Source organism: Mesoplodon mirus (genome assembly GCF_964341445.2).
Source record: "Mesoplodon mirus genome assembly, chromosome: 3".
Taxonomy (NCBI): Eukaryota; Metazoa; Chordata; class Mammalia; order Artiodactyla; family Ziphiidae; genus Mesoplodon; species Mesoplodon mirus.
The window spans coordinates 40,608,918-40,630,687 of NC_138978.1; the positions used below are offsets into that span (position 1 = coordinate 40,608,918).

The following is a 21,770-nucleotide window of genomic DNA, read 5'->3' on the forward strand; positions in this document are numbered from 1 at the left end:
AAACAGATATATGAACATGTACATGTGCAGGGCATGAGGAAGAAGTGAAGGAGGGAGGTCAGGGACAAGTAATTCTGTATTATAGTGGCATCAAGTACAAGAGTGTGTGAGACAGCGTTCAGTATTTCCCAAGGGTGGCCTGCAGACCATCTGCTCCAGAATAACCAGGCATTAGATTTAATCAATCAGAATCTCTGGAATTGGGTGCCCAGTAATATGCAATTGTGGGTAATAACCCAAGAGATCTTATGCACATCAACGTTTAAGAATTGTAGGTAATAATTTTTTTTAATAGAGAGAAACTGACCTTTATCCTATAAAGGGTCACTTAAGTAGTTTAACTTTTTATATAAAGAAAGCTGGAAGATTTGTTTAGTGATTAGAGTTTAGCAAAATACCTTGAGACTCAATGATAGATAACACACTCCATCCCTGGTTACCAGGGAGAATTAATTGGCTTAAACAAACCAAGACTTTCTGGGAGGAACTCCATAAGAGGCCTTTTGCATTTGGATGGTAGGGGAAAAATTGCTTAATTCATGGGGGATTCTCATAAAAAGACATTGATTGTGGGCTCTGCATTGAGAGGGTACTCAAACTCAGCTAGGCACTTCTCTGTGACAACAGAGTCTCATAAAAGAATGGATTGTGTTGTATGCCTGAAAGGATTGGGAACTAAAAGTATATAAAGAGGGATACTGTAAGTCAAGGAGCACTGAGACAGTAAATTTTCCATGGAATCATCATCATTTGAAGGGAGCTTACCAGCTTTTGCCAAAAGCTTTTGCCAGTGAAATTTTGCTGTTTGGGGACCAGCAGCACCAGATGATGGAAATGACTATTTGACACCTGTACCACCTAGCAACAAAGAACAACAATAATACCAGACTGAGAGTCACCAAGATTCCTCCCTGCTTAGAAATGGGAATCAGATACACCTTCTGTTTAGAATGAACAAACCCTTTGAAGCTTTCAGACAATACAGTGGAAAGGGAAATGCCTGTATTTCAGATATTATGTGGGAAAGGGTGATATTCTAAATATAGCATATAGGGACTTGGGTTGGCTTTAATTTGTTAGAGAATAAGACACAGACTGCATTTTCACTCTGAGTTTTACGAAGAAGATCACACCAGTTGTATGTAAAAGATTTAGCAGAGTCTGGATCACTGCAATTAACCAATAAATGGTAGTCATTCTGGTGGTTATTATTTTAGAGGAAGAGAGAAACAAAGGTGGTTATAACATTTACAGTCTGAATATTAGGGAGAATGATCACAAACAGGGAAATTAGGAGAAAGATCAGAGTTTGTGGGGAATAACTGGCTTAACACACACACACGCTGAGTTTGGGGTAGAATAAAGGCATCCAAATAGAGATGTTCATTTGCTTAAGATGCAACTTCCTATCATTTCTGCTGGTTGAAATCTTGTCCTTCCTCTACCTCGTTTTACCTTCCAGCTTCCTTTCTGCCCCTACACCTTTGCAATTATTCTCACCTTCTTCAATCCTGTAGTACATCTGTATTTCTGCTATTACTTATTACATTCTATTTTATATCATAATTATTTTTCTACATATACATCTTGTCAACTAGACTGTGAGTTCCTTGAGAGCAGGGAGAGATTAAAGTCAGGTAGATTGTTTTTGTTTTTCCCAAAGAATCTTGCTGGTGGTTGGTACTTTACAAATCTATCAGCAGCAATCAAGGGAAGCACTCAGCACTCTGTGTGCTCTAGATACACCACCTAAACTTCCACATCACTGTTCACAGGATGAACAGAAGGAACCAAGGATTCTGTGTGATCCTAGCAAGATTCCTGATCCTCGCATTGTTCAACACTCACAACTTCCACTGATTGCCTTGAGACCTTCAAGACTAATCTCATAATGCCCTTTATGCCCCACCACTCCAAGGAGTCCAGAGCTCCTAGGTCATCCCTCAATGCCCAGATTCTAATCCCTATAGGTCTCTACGAGCAATGAGACAATTCTCCACATGCCTCAGCACCACTTATTCCCCTTCCCTGCTCTATTTTTCTCCACAGTGTTTACAACCACCTGACTATTTAACTGTGTCCTCTTTTTTTTTTTTTTTTTTTTTTTTTGGCGGTACGCAGGCCTCTCCTGTTGCAGAGAACAGGCTCCAGACGCGCAGGCTCAGCGGCCATGGCTTACGGACCTAGCCGCTCCGCAGCATGTGGGATCTTCCGGGACTGGGGCACGAACCCGTGTCCCCTCCATCGGCAGGTGAACTCTCAACCACTGGGCCGCCAGGGAAGCCCTGTGTCCTGACTCTTAAATGTAAATTCCATGAGCGCAGAGATTTTTTTTGGTCTGTTTTGTTCATTGCTGTAACTCCAGAACCTAGAATAGTACCTGGTTCCTGGTAGGGCTCAATGGATATGTGCAGAATAAATAAATGGATACATATTTGTTAATTCAGTCAACAAATATTTCAGTGCCTATAATACACCTTTAGGATACATTAATGAACAAGAAAGGCATGGTCCCAATCCTCATGAAGATTACAGTTTAGGTGAAAAGACGACATTAAACAAATACTACATAATTATGCATAATTCTGAACCTGTGAGCCATGGCCGCTGAGCCTGTGTGTCCGGAGCCTGTGCTCCGCAATGGGAGAGGCCACAACAGTGAGAGGCCCGCATACCGAAAAAAAAAAAAAAAAAAAAAAGCATAATTATGAGAAATGCTCTGAAGGATAGGATATGTAATAAGGAGAATCAACCTAGTGGGATATGAAGGGGGATTCCAAGCTAGATCCTGAAGAAATATATTTAAGCAAAGACTAAAAAATAGGTAGGAATTAGGTGAGTAAAGAAGAGCAAAAGAGGATTACAAATAAAAAGAATGTGCCAGGGCTTCCCTGGTGGCGCAGTGGTTAAGAATCTGCCTGCCAGTGCAGGCAACATGGGTTCAAGCCCTGGTCCAGGAAGATCCCACATGCCGCGGAGCAACTAAGCCTATGCACCACAACTACTGAGCCTGCGCTCTAGAGCCTGCGAGCCACAACTACTGAGCCCACGTGACACAACTACTGAAGCCCGCGCGCCTAGAGCCCATACTCCGGAACAAAAGAAACCACCACAATGAGAAGCCCGCACACCGCAACGAAGAGTAGCCCCCGCTCTCCGCAACTAGAGAAAGCCCACGCACAGCAACGAAGACCCAGCACAGCCAAACAAACAAATAAATAAATAAAATAAACCTATAAAAAAAAAAAAGAATGTGCCAAGACCCTAAAAAGGAACATAGGTGTTTATTTAGCAGCTTTATTGAGAAAAAATTAACATGCAATAAACTGTACCTATTTAAAGTGTACAATAGGTTACGTCTGACATATTAAGTTTGACATAAGTTTTGACATACATACATGAAACCATCATCACAATTAAGATAATGAACATATCCATCTTCGCCTTGGCACATAATCTGTAATTACTCAACTAATATTTATCGGTACCTAACCATGTGTCAGGCCCTGAGTATACACTGGTATATGATCTCTGCCCTTTGGTACTTAAAGTTCAATAGGTATCTGGTTCAAGGAAGCAAAAGAAAGCCAGTGTAACAATGTCTGGGAAAGTAGGCAGAGGCCATACTTGCAAGGCCTCACAGACCGTATTTTGATCTTAATACAAAGAGTAATGGGAAGCAAGCAGGCAGGGACTCAGTCCATGCTGGACTTGAACAGGAAGGCTTAAGAATGTTTTAAGTAGGGCAGTGACATGATCACATTTGTCTTTTCAGAAAGATCATGCTGACAAAAATGTGAAGAATAGGTAAGTGAAAGTCAAGAGTAGCTTCTGGAGGAACCAGTTAAGCAAGTGCAACAGTCCTGGCCAGACATGATGGTAGTTTGGCCAAGAGTAGTGGTAGCAGAAAGGATAAGTTTTAGACTGATTCAAGAGATTTAGGAAGCAGGGCCATCAGGACTTAGTGGTGAATTAGATATGATGGGTAAGGAAAATGGAGGAGTCAAGGATGATTCTCAGTTTTCTGGCTAAACAATTAGTTGGATGTGATGTCACTACCAAGACAGAGGACTCTAGAGGAAGAAGACTTTGACAGAAACAGTGAGTTCAGTCTTGGACATAGTGAGGTTGACGATCTAAAGAGATACGTAAGTGGACATACCCAGAAGGCAGTTAATTATACCAAGGTTGGATAGAATAGAAACAGACTGCAAAGGTGACTGAGAAAGGGTGACTAGGCAAAGAAAAGAAATAAAAGGCATTCAAGCTGGGAGGCAAGAAGTAAAACTACTATCTCTATTTAGAGATGGAATGATCTTATATATAGAAAATCCTAAGGAACCTACACAAAAACTATTAGAGATAAATAAACAAGTTCAGCAAGGTTACGAGATCAATACACAAAAATCAATTGTACTTATATGCACTTGTACTGAACAATGAGATTTTAAAAAGCAATCAAAGATATAAAACCTTACCATTACCCCAGGAAGTTTTCTCATGCCCCTTACCACTCAATCCCCTCCAGAGGTAACCAGTGTTCTGATTTTTTTTTAATGATTGATTAGTTTTGCCTATTTTAGAACTTCCTATAATAAAATCAAACAACATGGATAAAGAAGGTGTGGCACATATATACAATGCAATATTACTCAGCCATAAAAAGAAACGAAATTGAGTTATTTGTAGTGAGGTGGATGAAACTAGAGTCTGTCATACAGAGTGAAGTAAGTCAGAAAGAGAAAAACAAATACCGTATGCTAACATATGGAATCTAAGAGAGAAAAAAAAAAGGTCATGAAGAACCTAGGGGTAAGATGGGAATAAAGACACAGACCTACTAGAGAATGGACTTGAGGATATGGGGAGGGGGAAGGGTAAGCTGTGACAAAGTGAGAGAGTGGCATGGACATATATACACTACCAAACGTAAAATAGATAGCTAGTGGGAAGCAGCCGCATAGCACAGGGAGATCAGCTCGGTGCTCTGTGACCACCTAGAGGGGTGGGATAGGGAGGGTGGGAGGGAGGGAGACGCAAGAGGGAGGGGATATGGGAACATATGTATATGTATAACTGATTCACTTTGTTATAAAGCAGAAACTAACACATCATTGTAAAGCAATTATACTCCAATAAAGATGTTAATAAATAAATAAATAATAAAATCAAACAACATGCACTCTTTTGAGTGAGGCTCTTTCACATAGCATAATATTTTTGAGATGTACTCACATTGTTGCACATATCAGTAGTTTGCTCTTTTTTAAAAAAATTATTGTCACACAAAGCTGACTTTATTTTTTTTTATTGGAGTATAGTTGCTTTACACTGCTGTGTCAGTTTCTGTACAGCAAAGTGAATCAGCCATACGTACACATATATCCCCTCTTTTTTAGATTCCCTTCCCATTTAGGTCACCACAGAGCACTAAGCAGAGTTCCCTGTGCTATACAGTAGATTCTCATTAGTTATCTGTTTTATACATAGTAGTGTATATATGTCAATCCCAATCTCCCAGTTCATCCCACCCCCCAGTTTGCTCCTTTTTATTGCTGAGTAGTAGTCCATTGTATGAATATAATAGTTTATTTAGCCATCCTTCTGTTCATGCACAACAAGGCTGTTTCCAGTTTGGGGCTATTACAACTAAAGCTGCCATGAACATTATTGTACATGGTTTTTGTTGACATCTTTTTTTTTTTTTTTTTGGCTGCACCGGGTCTTAGTTGCGGCATGCAGGATCTTCATCACTGCATGTGGGATCTTTAGTTGTGGCATGCAGACTCTTAGTTGTAGCACACAGACTCTTAGTTGGGGCATGTGGACTCTTAGTTGCAGCATGCATGAGGGATCTAGTTCCCCGACCACGGATCGAACCCGGGCCCCGTGCATTGGTAGTGTGGAGTCTTACCCACTGGACCACCAGGCAACTCCCTTTGTTGACATTTTTGAAATGTGCTTTCATTTATTTTGAGTAAATACTTGAGTGGAATTTCTGATCACAGGGTAGGTGTATCTGTAGACCGTTGTCCAAAGTGGTTATACAATTTTATATTCCCAAAAATAATGTGTAAGACTTCTGATTGCTTCACATCCTTACCCATATTTGGCTTTTTAATTTTAGCCATTCTGGTGGGAATGTAGTAATACTATCTCATTGTGGTTTTACTTTACACTTCCCTGATGACTAATAATGTTGAGTGCTTTTTATTGTGCTTATTAGTCATTTGTATAGCATAATCTTTGTGATGTGTTTGTTTACATCTTTTGCCCATATTATATTGGGTTGCTTGTCTTATTACTGAATTGCAAGAGTTCTTTATATATCTCAATACCAATCTTTAGTCAACATATGTTTGGCAAATATTATCCCAGGTGACAAGTATTTATGGACTGAGTTGCTTATAGTTTTTAAGTAATGTTACAGAACTTCTCTCTTTGAAATCAAATAGATTTGGATTTAAATCCTGGCTTTACCTATAACTAGCTGTGGGAATTTGAGCAAGGTATTTAACTTTGGGGGCATTTTTTTCCATCTGTAAAACAGAGACACCACTTACCTTTATAGGGTTGTTGTGATGACTTAGACAATGGATTTAGACATATCTGGCATATAAAAGGTTTTCAATAAATGTTAGTTCCATTCTTTTCTGATTTTAGTTCTATGATAATATGGCAATTGCTACCTTAAATAGCTGAACTGCAATTCTTACACTGTAAAACTCTATAAAAATTTGAATTTTCACAATGGTAAAAATCATTGCAATAGTGGAAACCATAAAGAATTAGGGCTCCTGGGAAGAGAGTAATGTATCTTTCTTTTATTCTAGTTCAGTAACATATTCAAAATAAGGCTGAACCTAAAAGTAGCTAAATCAAATGAAATTCATCTGGAGGTAAAATTGAAAAGAATAAGGTGAAAAATTCAAATTGTGTTGTGCTAAGTCATCTGTTATAGCATGTGGAAAATTTAAATAACATGCTATTGCAAATACAATTGTACTAAATCCCATCTACACCAGAGTTAGTTGTATTTCATCTCTTACAGAAATTCACATAAAAATAGGTTTAACCCAAAAACATTTTTACAGAATAACTTCAACATAATAATGTTTATGTAAAAGTTGTGCTAATAACTTCCTATAAATAAGTTAATTCAGTTCTAGTAATTACTATAATTGTTATTATACAGTACAGAACTTGCTTTATTTTTCCTATATTTATTTGTTGCTATAGAAAATTTCAGGTTCTGGATCTAAATTCTGCCCCCTTGGTTTACTAGTCAAGCAAGTTAACTCTTCTAAATCTCATTCCTCTCATTTGTAAAATGGAGATGGTAATATTATCTATCTTATATTACTGCTATGAGGATTAAGTAAGTGTATAAAGCCCTTAGCACAGAATACTTTTAGCACATAGTAAGTGATCAATAATATGAGTTATTTGTTATTGTTGTTTACTGTGTTATTGTTGTTTATTATGTCTTACTTGCAAGACATAAATCTTTCCAAACAGTAAATCCACAATGGTCTGTGAAAATGAAAATATTGGGAAGCATGGCACTGAAATGAGCTCTTCAATTCATCTCCCACTCCCACTTCCAGCCCTATGCCACTGCCTTAAACTAGCCACTTCTCTCACTTTTTCTGTCTATTACAATAGCCTTCTACGTCCATTCTTTATTCTCACCAATCCATTCTCCACGCTGAGGTGAGAATGATCTATCTCAAGATCAAATCTGGCCATGTCACCACTCTTGTTATTAAAAAGCTTGTATGGCTTCCCATCTATCTACAGCAGAAGCCATAAACTGATAGCCTACAGGTTGAGTAAAAAATAAAGATGAAGGGTTTTTTCCCACACACACACAGGTGCTTTGAAAATATGATTTCATATTAAAAATATGGATCTGTAACTTCTCTTCAAAAAATTAGAAACTTCAACAACACTAGGCCCAAATTTCCACATAGAAAACTGTGCTGGAGCAGAGGACGGGACACCTAGATAAGACAGGGCATACGTGATTTGTGATTTCCAGTTTACCACAGTCCTTATCCACTTCAATTCATTCAAGTACCTTACCTGCCTGGCTCCCCATAAACAACTGAATTTGTGCTACCTGCTTTACAGGATACATTCTAAACTCCTTAGAAAGACAGACCCTTGATGATCTGGGTTCAAGTTAAATTTCCTCTCAATTTCCATCATCTCTCTTATGCTTTCCCTTTATACATGTGCTATAGTCAACACTTCTCAAAAACACCACATTGTTTCACACATTCTTTTACCTTCCTTGTAAGCTGTACATTTAGTTCCTTCTGCTTGGAATGTCCTTCCCACATTTGTTTCCCCAGGAAACGAATGCTTCTACTCCTCGAAATGAGATAATGGTAGCACAGAGGCAGGCATATAGTAACCTCTCATTAAATATCCTTACAACAATTCTAAGAGGTAGATACTATGACCCTATATTACGGACAAGGATGTTGTTGCCTAAATAAAGTAAGTAACTTAATCAAGACCAAGGAGCTAGTGACACATTTGGAATTTCTTTTTCCACCATTGATAGGATTTTTTTAATCCAATTGTTTTTTCCTTAATTGAAGTATAAGTGATTTATAATGTTGTGTTACTTTCTAGTGTATAGCGAAGTGATTGAGTTATACACATATATGTATTCTTTTTCATATTCTTTCCCATTATGGATTATTACAGGATGTTAAATATAGTTCCCTGTGCCATACAGTAGGACCTTGTTATCTATTTTACATATAGTAGTTTTTTGGGGTTTTTTTGCGGTACGCGGGCCTCTCACTGCTGTGGCCTCTCCCGTTGAGGAGCACAGGCTCCGGACGCGCAAGCTCAGCGGCCATGGCTCACGGGCCCAGCCACTCCGCGGCATGTGGGATCCTCCCGGACCGGGGCACAAACCCACGTCCCCTGCATCGGCAGGCAGACTCTCAACCACTGTGCCACCAGGGAAGCCCTTTTTTGTTTTTTTAATATTTATTTATTTATTTGGCTGTGCCAGGTCTTACTGCGGCACACAGGATCTTCGTTACCGTGTGCGGGATTTCCTTGTGGCGTGCAGGATCTTCGTTGAGACACACAGGATCTTTAGCTGCTCATGCGAGACCTAGTTCCCTGACAAGGGATCAAACCTGGGCCCCCTCCATTGGGAGCACAGAGTCTTAACCACTGGACCACCAGGGAAGTCCCTACATATAGTAGTTTGTATCTTTAATCCCATAATCCTGATTTATCCCTTCTCCCTGCTTTCCCCCTTGGCAAACACAAGCCTGTTCTCTATTTCTGTGAGTCTGTTTCATTTTCATAGATAAGTTCATTTGTGTCCTATATTAGTTTCCACATAAAAGTGATATCACATGGTATCTGTCTTTCTCTTTCTGACTTATTTCACTTAGTATGATAATCTCTAGGTCCACCCAAGTAGTTGCAAATGGCACTATTTCAGTCTTTTTTATGGCTGAGTAGTATTCCATTGTGTGTGTGTGTGTATGTGTGTGTGTGTGTGTGTGTGTGTGTGTGTGTATGCCACATCTTCTTTATCCATTCATCTATCGATGGACATGTAGGTTGCTTCCATGTCTTGGCTGTTGTAAATAGTGCTGCTATGAACACTTGGGGTACTTGTATCTTTTTGAATTAGAGTTTTCTCTAGATATATGCACAGGATTGGGATTGCTGGATCATATGGAAACTGTATTTTTCGTTTTTTGAGGAACCTCCATACTGCTTTCCAGAGTGGCTGCACCAATTTACATTCCTACAGCAGTATAGGAGGGTACCCTTTATTCCATGCCCTCTGGAGCATTTGTTATTCGTAGACTTTGTAATAATGGCCATTCTGACCAGTGTGAGGTGGTACCTCATTATAGTTTTGATTTGTATTTCTCTAATAATTAGCGTTCTTGAGCATCATTTCATGTGGTCATTGGTCATCTCTATGTCTTCTTTGGAGAAATATCCATTTAGGTCTTCTGCCCATTTTTGATTGGGTTGTTTGCTTTTCTGTTATTGAGCTGTATGAGCTATTTGCATATTTTGGAAGTTAAGCCCTTGTCAGTCACATCAATTGCAAATACTTTTTCCCATCCCATAGGTTGTCTTTTCATTTTGTTTATGGTTTCCTTTACTGTGCAAAAGCTTGTAAGTTTGATTAGGTCTCATTTGTTTATTTTGCTCTGCTGTTGGAAAAGTTGTCTGGAAGGATGTTCAGATGACTTTTATCTTTTTTTGCTGTACTTTTATATTTTCTTGTAATTAATTAGTATGTAATTTTTTAAAAAACAAAGCTATTTTAAGAAATAATTCTTTTTGAATCCTCAAGAGTAAAGGGATTAATCATAATCCCTCCCACCTCACTCAAAAACATACCAAATCACATTTAGAAAGTAAATATTTAAGTCCTAAGAATAGGTAACTACATAAATTAGAAGACACTTTTAATTTTAAAAAGACATGTTAGGGCTTCCCTGGTGGCACAGTGGTTGAGAGTCCGCCTGCCGATGCAGGGGACACGGGTTCGTGCCCTGGTCCGGGAATATCCCACATGCCGCGGAGTAGCTGGGCCCGTGAGCTATGGCTGCTGAGCCTGCGCGTCCGGAGCCTGTGCTCTGCAACGTGAGGGCACAATGATGAGAGGCCCGCGTACAGCAAAAAATAAATAAATAAATAAAAAGACATGTTATATGCTCAATGTCCCTGAAATAATTTCTTATTAAGTTACAAATGACTAGAGAATTGCCAATATTTATAGCACAGTACTGAACTTACATTATTTCAAATGATTACTGAAAAGTAATTACATTTATCTCATAATACAGCAATCGTTTTCTTCAGAGATCATATATATTTCACATCCACTATAGATTCTTTTTTTTTTTTTTTTTTTTAGATTCAATGCAATCCCTATCAAACTACCACTGGCATTTTTCACAGAACTAGAACGAAAAATTTCACAATTTGCATGGGAACAGAAAAGACCCAAAATAACAAAAGCAATCTTGAGAAAGAAAAATGGAACTGGAGGAAGCAGGCTCCCGGACTTCAGACTATACTACAAAGCTACAGTAATCAAGATAGTATGGTACTGGCACAAAAACAGAAATATAGATCAGTGGAACAGGATAGAAAACCCAGAGATAAACCCACACACATATGGTCACCTTATTTTTGATAAAGGAGGCAAGAATATACACTGGAGAAAAGACAGCCTCTTCAATAAGTGGTGCTGGGAAAATTGGACAGCTACATGTAAAAGAATGAAATTAGAACACTCCCTAACACCATACACAAAAATAAACTCAAAATGGATTAAAGACCTAAATGTAGGGCCAGACACTATCAAACTCTTAGAGGAAAACATAGGGAGAATGCTCTATGACATACATCACAGCAAGATCCTTTCTGACCCACCTCCTAGAGAAATGGAAATAAAAACAAAAATAAACAAATGGGACCTAATGAAACTTCAAAGCTTTTGCACAGCAAAGGAGAACATAAATAAGATGAAAAGACAACCCTCAGAATGGGAGAAAATATTTGCAAATGAAGCAACTGATAAAGATTAATCTCCCAAATTTACAAGCAGCTCATGCAGCTCAGTATCAAAAAAAACAAACAACCCAATCCAAAAATGGGCAGAAGACCTAAATAGACATTTCTCCAAAGAAGATATACAGATTGCCAACAAACACATGAAAGAATGCTCAACTTCACTAATCATTAGAGAAATGCAAATCAAAACTACAATGAGGTATCACCTCACACCAGTCAGAATGGCCATCATCAAAACATCTACAAACAATAAATGCTGGAGAGGGTGTGGAGAAAAGGGAACCCTCTTGCATTGTTGGTGGGAATGTAAACTGATACAGCCACTATGGAGAACAGTATGGAGGTTCCCTAAAAAACTAAAAGTAGAAGTACCATACGTCCCAGCAATCCCACTACTGGGCATATACCCTGAGAAAACCATGATTCAAAAAGAGTCATGTACCACAACGTTCATTGCAGCTCTGTTTACAATAGCCAGGACATGGAAGCAACCTAAGTGTCCATCGACAGATGAATGGATAAAGAAGATGTGGCACATATATACGATGGAATATTACTCAGCCATAAAAGGAAACGAGATTGAGTTATTTGTAGTGAGGTGGATGAACCTAGAGTCTGTCATACAGAGTGAAGTAAGTCAGAAAGAGAAGAACAAATACCGTATGCTAACACATATATATGGAATCTAAGAAAAAAAAAAGGTCATGAAGAACCTAGGGGCAAGATGGGAATAAAGACACAGATCTTCTAGAGAATGGACTTGCAGATACGGGGAGAGGGAAGGGTAAGCTTGGACAAAATGAGAGAGTGGGGGCTTCCCTGGTTGCGCAGTGGTTGAGAGTCCGCCTGCCGATGCAGGGGACACGGGTTCGTGCCCTGGTCTGGGAAGATCCCACATGCCACTGAGCGGCTGGGCCCGTGAGCCATGGCCGCTGAGCCTGCGCGTCCAGAGCCTGTGCTCTGCAACGGGAGAGGCCACAATAGTGAGAGGCCCATGTACTGCAAAAAAAAAAAAAATTGAGAGAGTGGCATGGACATGTATACACTACCAAACGTAAAATAGATACCTAGTGGGAAGCGGCCGCATTTTACAGGGAGATCAGCTCGGTGCTTTGTGACCACCTGGGGGGGGATAGGGAGGGTGGGAGGGAGGGAGATGCAAGATGGAAGAGATATGGGGACATATGTATATGTATAACTGATTCACTTTGTTGTAAAGCAGAAACTAACACACCATTGAAAAGCAATTATACTGCAACAAAGATGTTTAAAAATAAAATGAAATTAAAAAATAAAAGATACATGCACCCCCCCAAAAAAATAGATGTTGCACATATATACAATGGAATATTACTCAGCCATAAAAAGGCACGAAATTGTGTTAACTTAGTGAGGTGGATGGACCTAGAGTCTGTCATACAGAGTGAAGTCAGAAAGAAAAACACCGTATGCTAACACATATATATGGAATCTAAAAGGAAAAAAAAAAAGGTCACGAGGGACCTAGGGGCAAGAAGGGAATAAAGACTCAGACGTAGAGAATGGACTTGAGGACACGGGGAGGGGGAAGGGTAAGCTGGGACAAAGTAAGAGAGTGACATGGACATATATACACTACCAAATGTAAAATAGATAGCTAGTGGGAAGCACCTGCATAGCACAGGGAGATCAGCTCGGTGCTTTGTGACCACCTAGAGGGGTAGGATAGGGAGGATGGAAGGGAGATGCAAGGGGGAGGAGATATAGGGATATATGTATATGTATGGCTGATTCACTTTGTTGTAAAGCAGAAACTAACACACCATTGTAAAGCAATTATATTCCAATAAAGATGTTAAAAAAAAATAAAAATAAAAAATAAAAGAATCCGCCTGCCAATGCAGGGAACACAGGTTCAAGCCCTGGTCCGGGAAGATTCCACATGCCGTGGAGCAACTAAGCCCATGCGCCACAACTACTGAGATTGCACTCTAGAGCCCGTGAGCCAAAACTACTGAGCCCACGGATTGCAACTATTGAAGCCCACGTGCCTAGAGCCCGTGCTCAGCAACAATAAAAGCCACCGCGATGAGAAGCCTGAGCACTGCAATGAAGAGTAGCCCCCACTCACCGCAGCTAGACAAAGTCCGAGTGCAGCAACGAAGACCCAGTGCAGCGAAAAAAAAAACGAACAAACAAAGAACATTGTGTAGAACTAAGAAATTTCAACACAAGGATTTATTCAAACAATTAACTGCTACATCAGTTATTGAAAAATACTGCCAACAGAACAACTTCTATATGTTGGCTTCCAGAATGGCCTATGTTCCTCCATATACATTTTCATTTCCCTAAAATCAAGCTTTCCTTTAAAAATCAATAAAACGTCAAATACCCTCCTCCATTGTCTTTTCAGTGAGCTCCAGTACTATACCACAGCAACTAAGACTCAAAAAAATTAATTTTATACTGAAAAAAATTATTGTATGGTATTTCTTTGTTCTAAGGTCAGAAAGTCAATTGCATTTGAATTGTCTACAATGGCATGTATCTGACCAAGATTAATTTAAAACAGATGTCTTTGAAACCAAAGTCCATTCAACAGTTTCACAGCCTATCAACCTTGTGAAAGCCTCTCTTGCTGCAGCTCTGCTGACTATTACACTTCTTTCAGAAATAGTTCAGTCTATTTTTATAAGATAGAAGGTCATATTATTATATTCCATAACCCCATAAGGATCACAAAAGTACAAAGGAGATAAAGCATGATCTAAGGGGCTTCCTGAGAGTGAACATTAACCAATACTATCAAGAAAAATGCTGAGGAATATTATATGCTGTATGAAACATTATATCACTGTAACCAGTTTTTTTAATTATGAATAATTCAACAAATATACTTTCAAAAAAATTTAACCAAATGCTTAGCAAATTATTTTAAGAAAATTTTTACAAAATTATTAGGAATTACAGTTGTTTTTATAACACAAAAAAGGTAAAAGATATTTAAATGAGGCTGTTCAAGTAAAAGTTTACCTTTTTCACTTACCTGCTGCTTTAAAGAATCATAAATTTCATTATATGGATTTTTCAGCCTAAAAATTCTTTTTAAAATCTGCCCAAATTCATAATATCCAAAAATGCAGGGGGACAGCTTTTCATATTATAAGAATGCTTACAGGTGTGTACACAGATGTAATGTTCAAATTAAAGGAAAGATGATCCATTCAATGCTGAATCCAAAATGTAACCCAAAGGGTTGTAAAAATGAACAAACAGGATTGTTTGGGGGCTACCCTATACTTTGTTTTGACCATACTTGTTGAGTGAATATTAATAGTTGTACTTTCCTCTCAAAAAATTTAATCTGCCCAAAAAAGGAGATAAAATGCCAACCTCAGTTGTAATAAATAGCATATATGTTCATTAAAAGCAACATTATAATAACTGAAGAACCCAGTGCCAAATTAGTACTACAAATATATTCTTAGTGGAGTGAGCTAAAATGAATATGTTCTTTTTAAAAATGATATATTTTACTTTGCAGACAACTGAAAAAATTTCTAACTTACAGTTCTATAGCAAATATACCACATATGACCTTAGACAAGTCACAACTAATATCAATACAGAACTTTATACTTCAACAAGCACTTCAGATATATTACCTCCTGCAGCTGAACTCTGGGAGAAAATATTCTGCCATAAAAGGAGCTACGAAGATTGTTGCACACTTTTTTCTCCCACAGCATGTCCTTATGATCTTCCCAGAACCTCTAGGATCACAGGGTTTGGAGCAGTTAGCAAATGAACTGCATATTTAGATTACAACTATCATATAAATCACTCTTTTTTTTTTGGCTGGGCCGTGAAGCTTGCAGGATCTTAGTTCCCCAACCAGGGATCGAACCCAGGCCCCGGCAGTGAAAGCGCAGAGTCCTAACCACTGGACTGCCAGGGAATTCCCGTAAATCACTCTTAAAATGAGTTTTATAAACCACTCATCAGTAACACTTCTAAATGTTCGGCCTCTTTTCTTCCTTCTACGGCTTTCTAACAAATTCCATAATGTAATGAAAACTGAAACTAACTAAATTGCTACTGGTAAATCATAAAGACAATTAAAAATAAGGTGAAGAAAATCAACAATATATTCCCCATTTATGAAGTCACCTGTTTCTCTTTCTTTCTTTTTAAATTTATTTATTTATTTATTTACTTACTTACTTATTTATTTATTTTGGCTGCATTGGGTCTTCATTACTGCACACAGGCTTTCTCTAGCTGCAGCGAGCAGGGTCTACTCTTTGCTGTGGTGCATGGGCTTCTCATTGCAGTGGCTTCTTTTGTTGCCAAGCACAGGCTCTAGGCACGTAGGCTTCAGTAGTTGCAGCACGCGGGCTCAGTATATGCTGCTCACGGGCCCTAGAGCGCAGGCTCAGTAGTTGTGGCGCACGGGCTTAGTTGCTCTGCGGCATGTGGGATCTTCCCAGACCAGAGCTCGAACCCGTGTACCCTGAATTGGCAGGCGGATTCTTAACCACTGCGCCACCAGGGAAGCCCTGTTTTTCTATCTGTACTGCAAAGTGAATTATTTCCTTCATTTAAATTATAACTATCACTAATTTCAACCATTTTATACTACTGGAGAAAAAGTTAATCTTGTAAGAATACATAATAGGGGGACTTCCCTGGTGGTCCAGTGTCTAAGACTCTGAGCTCCCAATGCAGGGGACCAGGTTCAATCCCTGGTCAAGGAACTAGATCCCACACGTTGCAACTAAAAAGATCCTGCACATGGCAACAAAATTCCCGTGTGCCGCAACTAAGACCCGGGGCAGCCAAATAAATAAATAAATAAATTTTTTTTTAAAAAAGAGGGACTTCCCTGGTGGGGCAGTGGTTAAGAATCTGCCTGCCAATGCAGTGGACACGGGTTCAAGCCCTGGTCCAGGAAGATCCCAGATGACGCGGAGCAATGAAGCCCATGCACCACAACTACTCAGCCTGCGCTCTAGAGCGCGCGAGCCACAGCTGCTGGGCCTGCGTGCCGCAACTACTGAGTCCTGTGTGCCTGGAGCCTATGATCCGCAATGGGAGAGGCCGCTGCAGTGAGAAGGGTAGCCCCTGCTCGCCGCAACTAGAGAAGGCCCTCGCGCAGCAACGAAGACCCAATGTGGAAAAAATAAATTAAAAACGAAAAAGGAATACAAAATAGATCCCTGATATATTAATTTAATATACTAGGCTCAACAATAGATTTACTGTTCTAGTACAGCAGCAGCTAGTTTGTTTTTTAAGGCTATGCATTAAAGATGTGATATAATGTATAAGGCAAGAATGGGTGCTATTAAAAGCAATAAAGACTTGTCACAGTCTATATATAAAATCTATGTCTGAATTTTCTTATTTATGGACAGGAAAGGAAAAATAATTTCAGTATATAATGTTTTCACTTAATTGATTTGTTTAGCCCTTCTCAATCACTATTTTGGACTTAAGTTATTCATTTTATTTTTCACTATGCATAATTGAATATGGCATAATGATTAAGATTTTGGACAGAGGTACCAGACTGCCTTGGTTCTAACCTCAGCTCTGCCACTTAACTAGTTGTGTGACCTTGGACAAATTCTTACGTGGGAATCATGTCTTCATCCGTAAAATTGGAATAATAAAATACACACCTCAAAAAGACTACTGTAAGAATGAAATAAGTTAAAACATGTTAAACACTTAGCACAATGCTAGCATAGTAAATGTTCACTATATATGTATTAGCTATTACTATTATTGTTGCCACTGTTATGCAAAATAAGTGATATATTATTGGTATACTAAATAACAATATTTACAAAGCTTTAAAAATCATAAGACTATAAGTTTATACAACCAAGAAAGACATAATTTTTTTAAAACTCAAAACTTTAGCTTGTCATTTAATAATAACCAAGTATCATTTAAAATAAATGATACTTGGTTATTATATAAATGATACTTGGTTATTATTATTGAGGGACTTCCCTGGTGGCACAGTGGTTAAGACTCCGTGCTCCCAATGGAGGGGGCCCGGGTTCAATCCCTGGTCAGGGAACTAGATCCTACATGCATGCCACAACTAAGGAGCCTGTGAGCCGCAACTAAGGAGACCACCTGCTGCAACTAAGGAACCCACATGCTGCCACCAAGGGAGCCAGTGAGCCGCAACTAAGACCCAGCACGACCAAATAAATAAATAAATAAATAAATAAATAAATTTTTAAAAATAAATAAATAAAATAAAATAAATGATGAGTTATACATGTTTGTACTATTGATAATTTAACCTTTAAAATGAACATGAAATAAAACTAAAATACTGGTTTTGATGAAGCCAGCTAATAACTGGGTTTGGAGTACCAAAGTGAATTTATTTAATCCATGGAGGTTGGGAATCTGAGAAACTTGAAGTGGAGTTTGGAGAAGGTGCAGGTTTAGGTGACGACAAAATCAAGGGTATGATTATGGGGATAAGAGCTTACAGTCTATTAATATTTGTCGGGAACAGATGCAGTCCTAATCCTATCCCCTTGCTCTTGTACAAGAATTGAGAAGAAATGGACAAAGATGACAAATTAGGCAACAGTCTCTCATCAACCACAGATAGCTGTTGATATTAACATCCTTTTAATCAAATCAGGAGCTTTACAAGCAAAAATCAAATGAAAGTAGATCTTGTAGATGAGAATTTTTCAGAATTAAGAGGAGAAATAGCAGGACCTCCAGACACACCATATGAAGGAGGAAGATATCAACTAGAGATTAAAATACCACAAACATATCCATTTAATCCCCCTAAGATCCAGTTTATCACTAAAATATGGCATCTTAATATTAGTTCCATCACAGGGGCTATTTGTTTGGATATCCTGAAAGATCAATGGGCAGCAGCAATGACTCTCCGCACGGTATTACTGTCATTGCAAGCAGTACTGGCAGCTGCAGAACCAGATGATCCACAAGATGCAGTAGTAGCAAATCAGTACAAACAAAATTCCGAAATGTTCAAATAGACACCTCGACTTTGGGCACATGTGTATGCTGGAGCACCAGTTTCTAGTCCAGAATACACCAAAAAAATACAAAATCTATGTGCTATCGGCTTTGATAGGAATGCGGTAATAGTGGCCTTGTCTTCAGAATCATGAGATGTAGAGACTGCAACAGAATTGCTTCTGAGTAGTAACTGAGACATAGAGCTGCTGATATAGTCAAGCTTGCCCCTTCTTGAGGAGCATCAGCATCTGTTATTTTTAGGATTCTGCGGAGATTTCTTTTAAACTGGCATTCTTGCCTAATGATGTTTTCTAGGCACCACTGGAGACTGAAAAAAAAACCCTGCTCTGTAAATAAAGCTAATTAAACGTCTGTAAATTTAAAAAGGGGAAATACTTTAATTTTTTTCTTACTTAATAGTGTAAAAATTCTTTGAGCTAAGTTAAAACCATGGAAAGAACATGCTACTTTAGTGTTTAGCAGTGTACCAAGACTAGCAAGAGTTTGCTTCAGGATTTCGTTGAATAATTAAGATAATATTTTGAGTGTGTCAGGGCTATTCAAATTATTGGTGTTGCATCACAGCTACCTTAACTGTTTTTAACATGGATCCTCTGTGGCTGTGAATTTACTTGCATGCTTGTACCTGACTTCTTAGGATGGGTAGCTGAAAAGACCACCATTTTAAGCATTTGAGAATTCTTAAATATGAGATTATTCAGAATTGAAGATGGTGACCTATTCAGAGCCTTTTTGTCCTTGTCAACAGCCTGGAACACTATATCTGTTTTTCCTCTCTTACCACACACAGCTAATATTCTAATAGTAAATTTCTCTAAATTTGTGGGGAAATGTGCGGAGGAACAGTATCCCTTGCTCCATTTTTAGGTCATTCATTTGGAATGTTCTGTCACAATTCTTCACTCTTAAAACTTTCGTATATAAGCAATAATGTAAAACTAGAGCTGCCAATTTTGTTTCTCTTGCAAAAACACTAAATACTTGATGTTGCAGTATTCCCAGATTTAATGAAAGAACCCAGCTTAATTTTTCAGTGAATTTAACATCTTTCTATTTTTAAACTGATGAAATTTTTCTTTGACAACTTGCAAGGATGAAATCTGTTCGGAGCTTCCCTGGTGGCGCAGTGGTTGAGTCCGCCTGCCGATGCAGGGGGCACGGGTTCGTGCCCCCGTCCGGGAAGATCCCACACGCTGCAGAGAGGCTGGGCCCGTGAGCCATGGCTGCTGAGCCTGCGCGTCCGGAGCCTGTGCTCCGCAACGGGAGAGGCCACAACAGTGAGAGGCCCGCGTACCGCAAAAAAAAAAAAAAACAACTCTTTGCAGTTTTTTTGTTTGTACGTTTTTTGTTTGTTTTTTTGCGGTACGCAGGCCTCTCCTGTTGCAGAGAACAGTCTCGGGACGCGCAGGCTCAGTGGCCATGGCTCACGGGCCCAGCCGCTCCGCGGCATGTGGGATCTTCCCAGACCGGGGCATGAACCCGTGTCCCCTACATCGGCAGACGGACTCTCAACCACTGCACCACCAGGGAAGCCCCTGTTTGCAGTTTTTTAAGCCTAAGTTTGGCTTTATAAGAGATTGCTTTATTAGATCCTTTTTTTTTTTTTTTTTTTGCGGTACGCGGGCCTCTCACTGCTGTGGCCTCTCCCGTTGTGGAGCACAGGCTCCGGACACGCAGGCCCAGCAGCCATGGCTCACGGGCCCAGCCGCTCCGCAGCATGTGGGATCTTCCCAGACCAGGGCACGAACCTGTGTCCCCTGCATCGGCAGGCGGGCCCCCAACCACTGCGTCACCAGGGAAGCCCCCTGGATCCTTTAAAAGTCACTCTTACTTGCATTTCCCCCTATTGACACAAAAAAGCTGTGTTGGTATTTTACTCTACATACTTCAAATGCACATAGGAATAGAAGTGTGTTATAAATCTAGCTTTCTTTATGATGTTTCTGATAATATGAGAATTGAAAACTTTACCTTCTCTTGTACATAGTCAGACTTTCTAAACATTTCATTCTAAGTTCAAAAGTTTGAAAATTATTAGTTTTGCAAGCTCAAACACTAATGTGACCATTTTATGAAGGGTGAAATGGATTTGTGTAGGCTGTTCTATACATAGAAACACAGTTCTTAATAAATATTCAGGGCCAATGCAAAAATAACAAAAATGTAATGGAATCAGAATGAATTAAAGTAAGGCTGTATATTGAAAGTCTTATTATAAAAGGCTTGCTTTCTTCAAGCATTACTTATCCTAAATTATAATGGTGAAGTGTTTGGAAAATAGTTTTGAACCATAAATTCAGCATAATTTCATTTGACTTCTCAATAATCTTAGAAGCAATAAAAGAACCATTGTAAAATATATTGTAATGTTAAGACGTGGCGGTTCTTCCAAAAACTTGTAAGGCTTTCCTAATGAATAATAAACTCTTGTAGTTGATTTTATTGCATACTAAACACAAGTTGCTGGGTTTTTCCCCTATATGTTTGCTTAAGTATAAATTTCTTTATACAATCACCTCCTTTTGTTGTAGTTTAGTTACTTTCTAAAGATGCCAAAGGAAAGAGGATTTTTCTTACTTATATTAAATAGCTAAAACCATGTACTTTTCTTTATATTTTTGAAGGGTGGAATTGTGTGAAAATGTGGACAGTTTTGTTCCATTGTTGGTTAGAATTTTATTTTTTTTTTAGTGGCAGATGGCTTGGTAATATTAGTAATATTTGGATTATTTTAAATATCAAACACCTCTACCCAGTTTACTATTTGCCTATATTATCAGGGTATATTTAATTGTCCTGTGGTTTGACAAATAAGAGAAAAAGAACTGAGAAGTTACTAAGGGTCAAGCATTATATACTTTGCTCTTGGAGGCAGCTATACCTTGCCTATGACTTTTATGCATATTAGCCCCTTAGGGTTTATGCATCTAACTACAATTCAATATCCCCAATGCCCAGGAAATTGAAAAGTACAAATTTTCATTTCAAAAATTTACCTAATTTACATTTAATGTGATAATCTCTTTCTTTTTCTGGTACATTTCCTACTGTCACCTTCTGTTGTTCTGTTTGTTTGTTTTTTCCTATTTTTCTACAGGTAGATTTATTTCCCAAACATAGAAATAAAGGCAATTGCTTTTTTCTGTGGTCTT

At 38.7% G+C, this 21,770-nt stretch overlaps 1 protein-coding gene and 1 pseudogene across 3 annotated transcripts in view; one reads left to right on the forward strand and one right to left on the reverse strand.

Moving 5' to 3' along the window:
* ZSWIM5 (zinc finger SWIM-type containing 5) overlaps positions 1-21,770 on the reverse strand; it is a 251,036-nt gene that overhangs the window by 194,670 nt on the left and 34,596 nt on the right. The window lies entirely within an intron of this gene.
* Positions 18,259-18,896, forward strand: LOC309799802 (ubiquitin-conjugating enzyme E2 K-like; annotated as a pseudogene). Its single transcript has one exon. The product of its transcript is annotated as a ubiquitin-conjugating enzyme E2 K-like (transcript).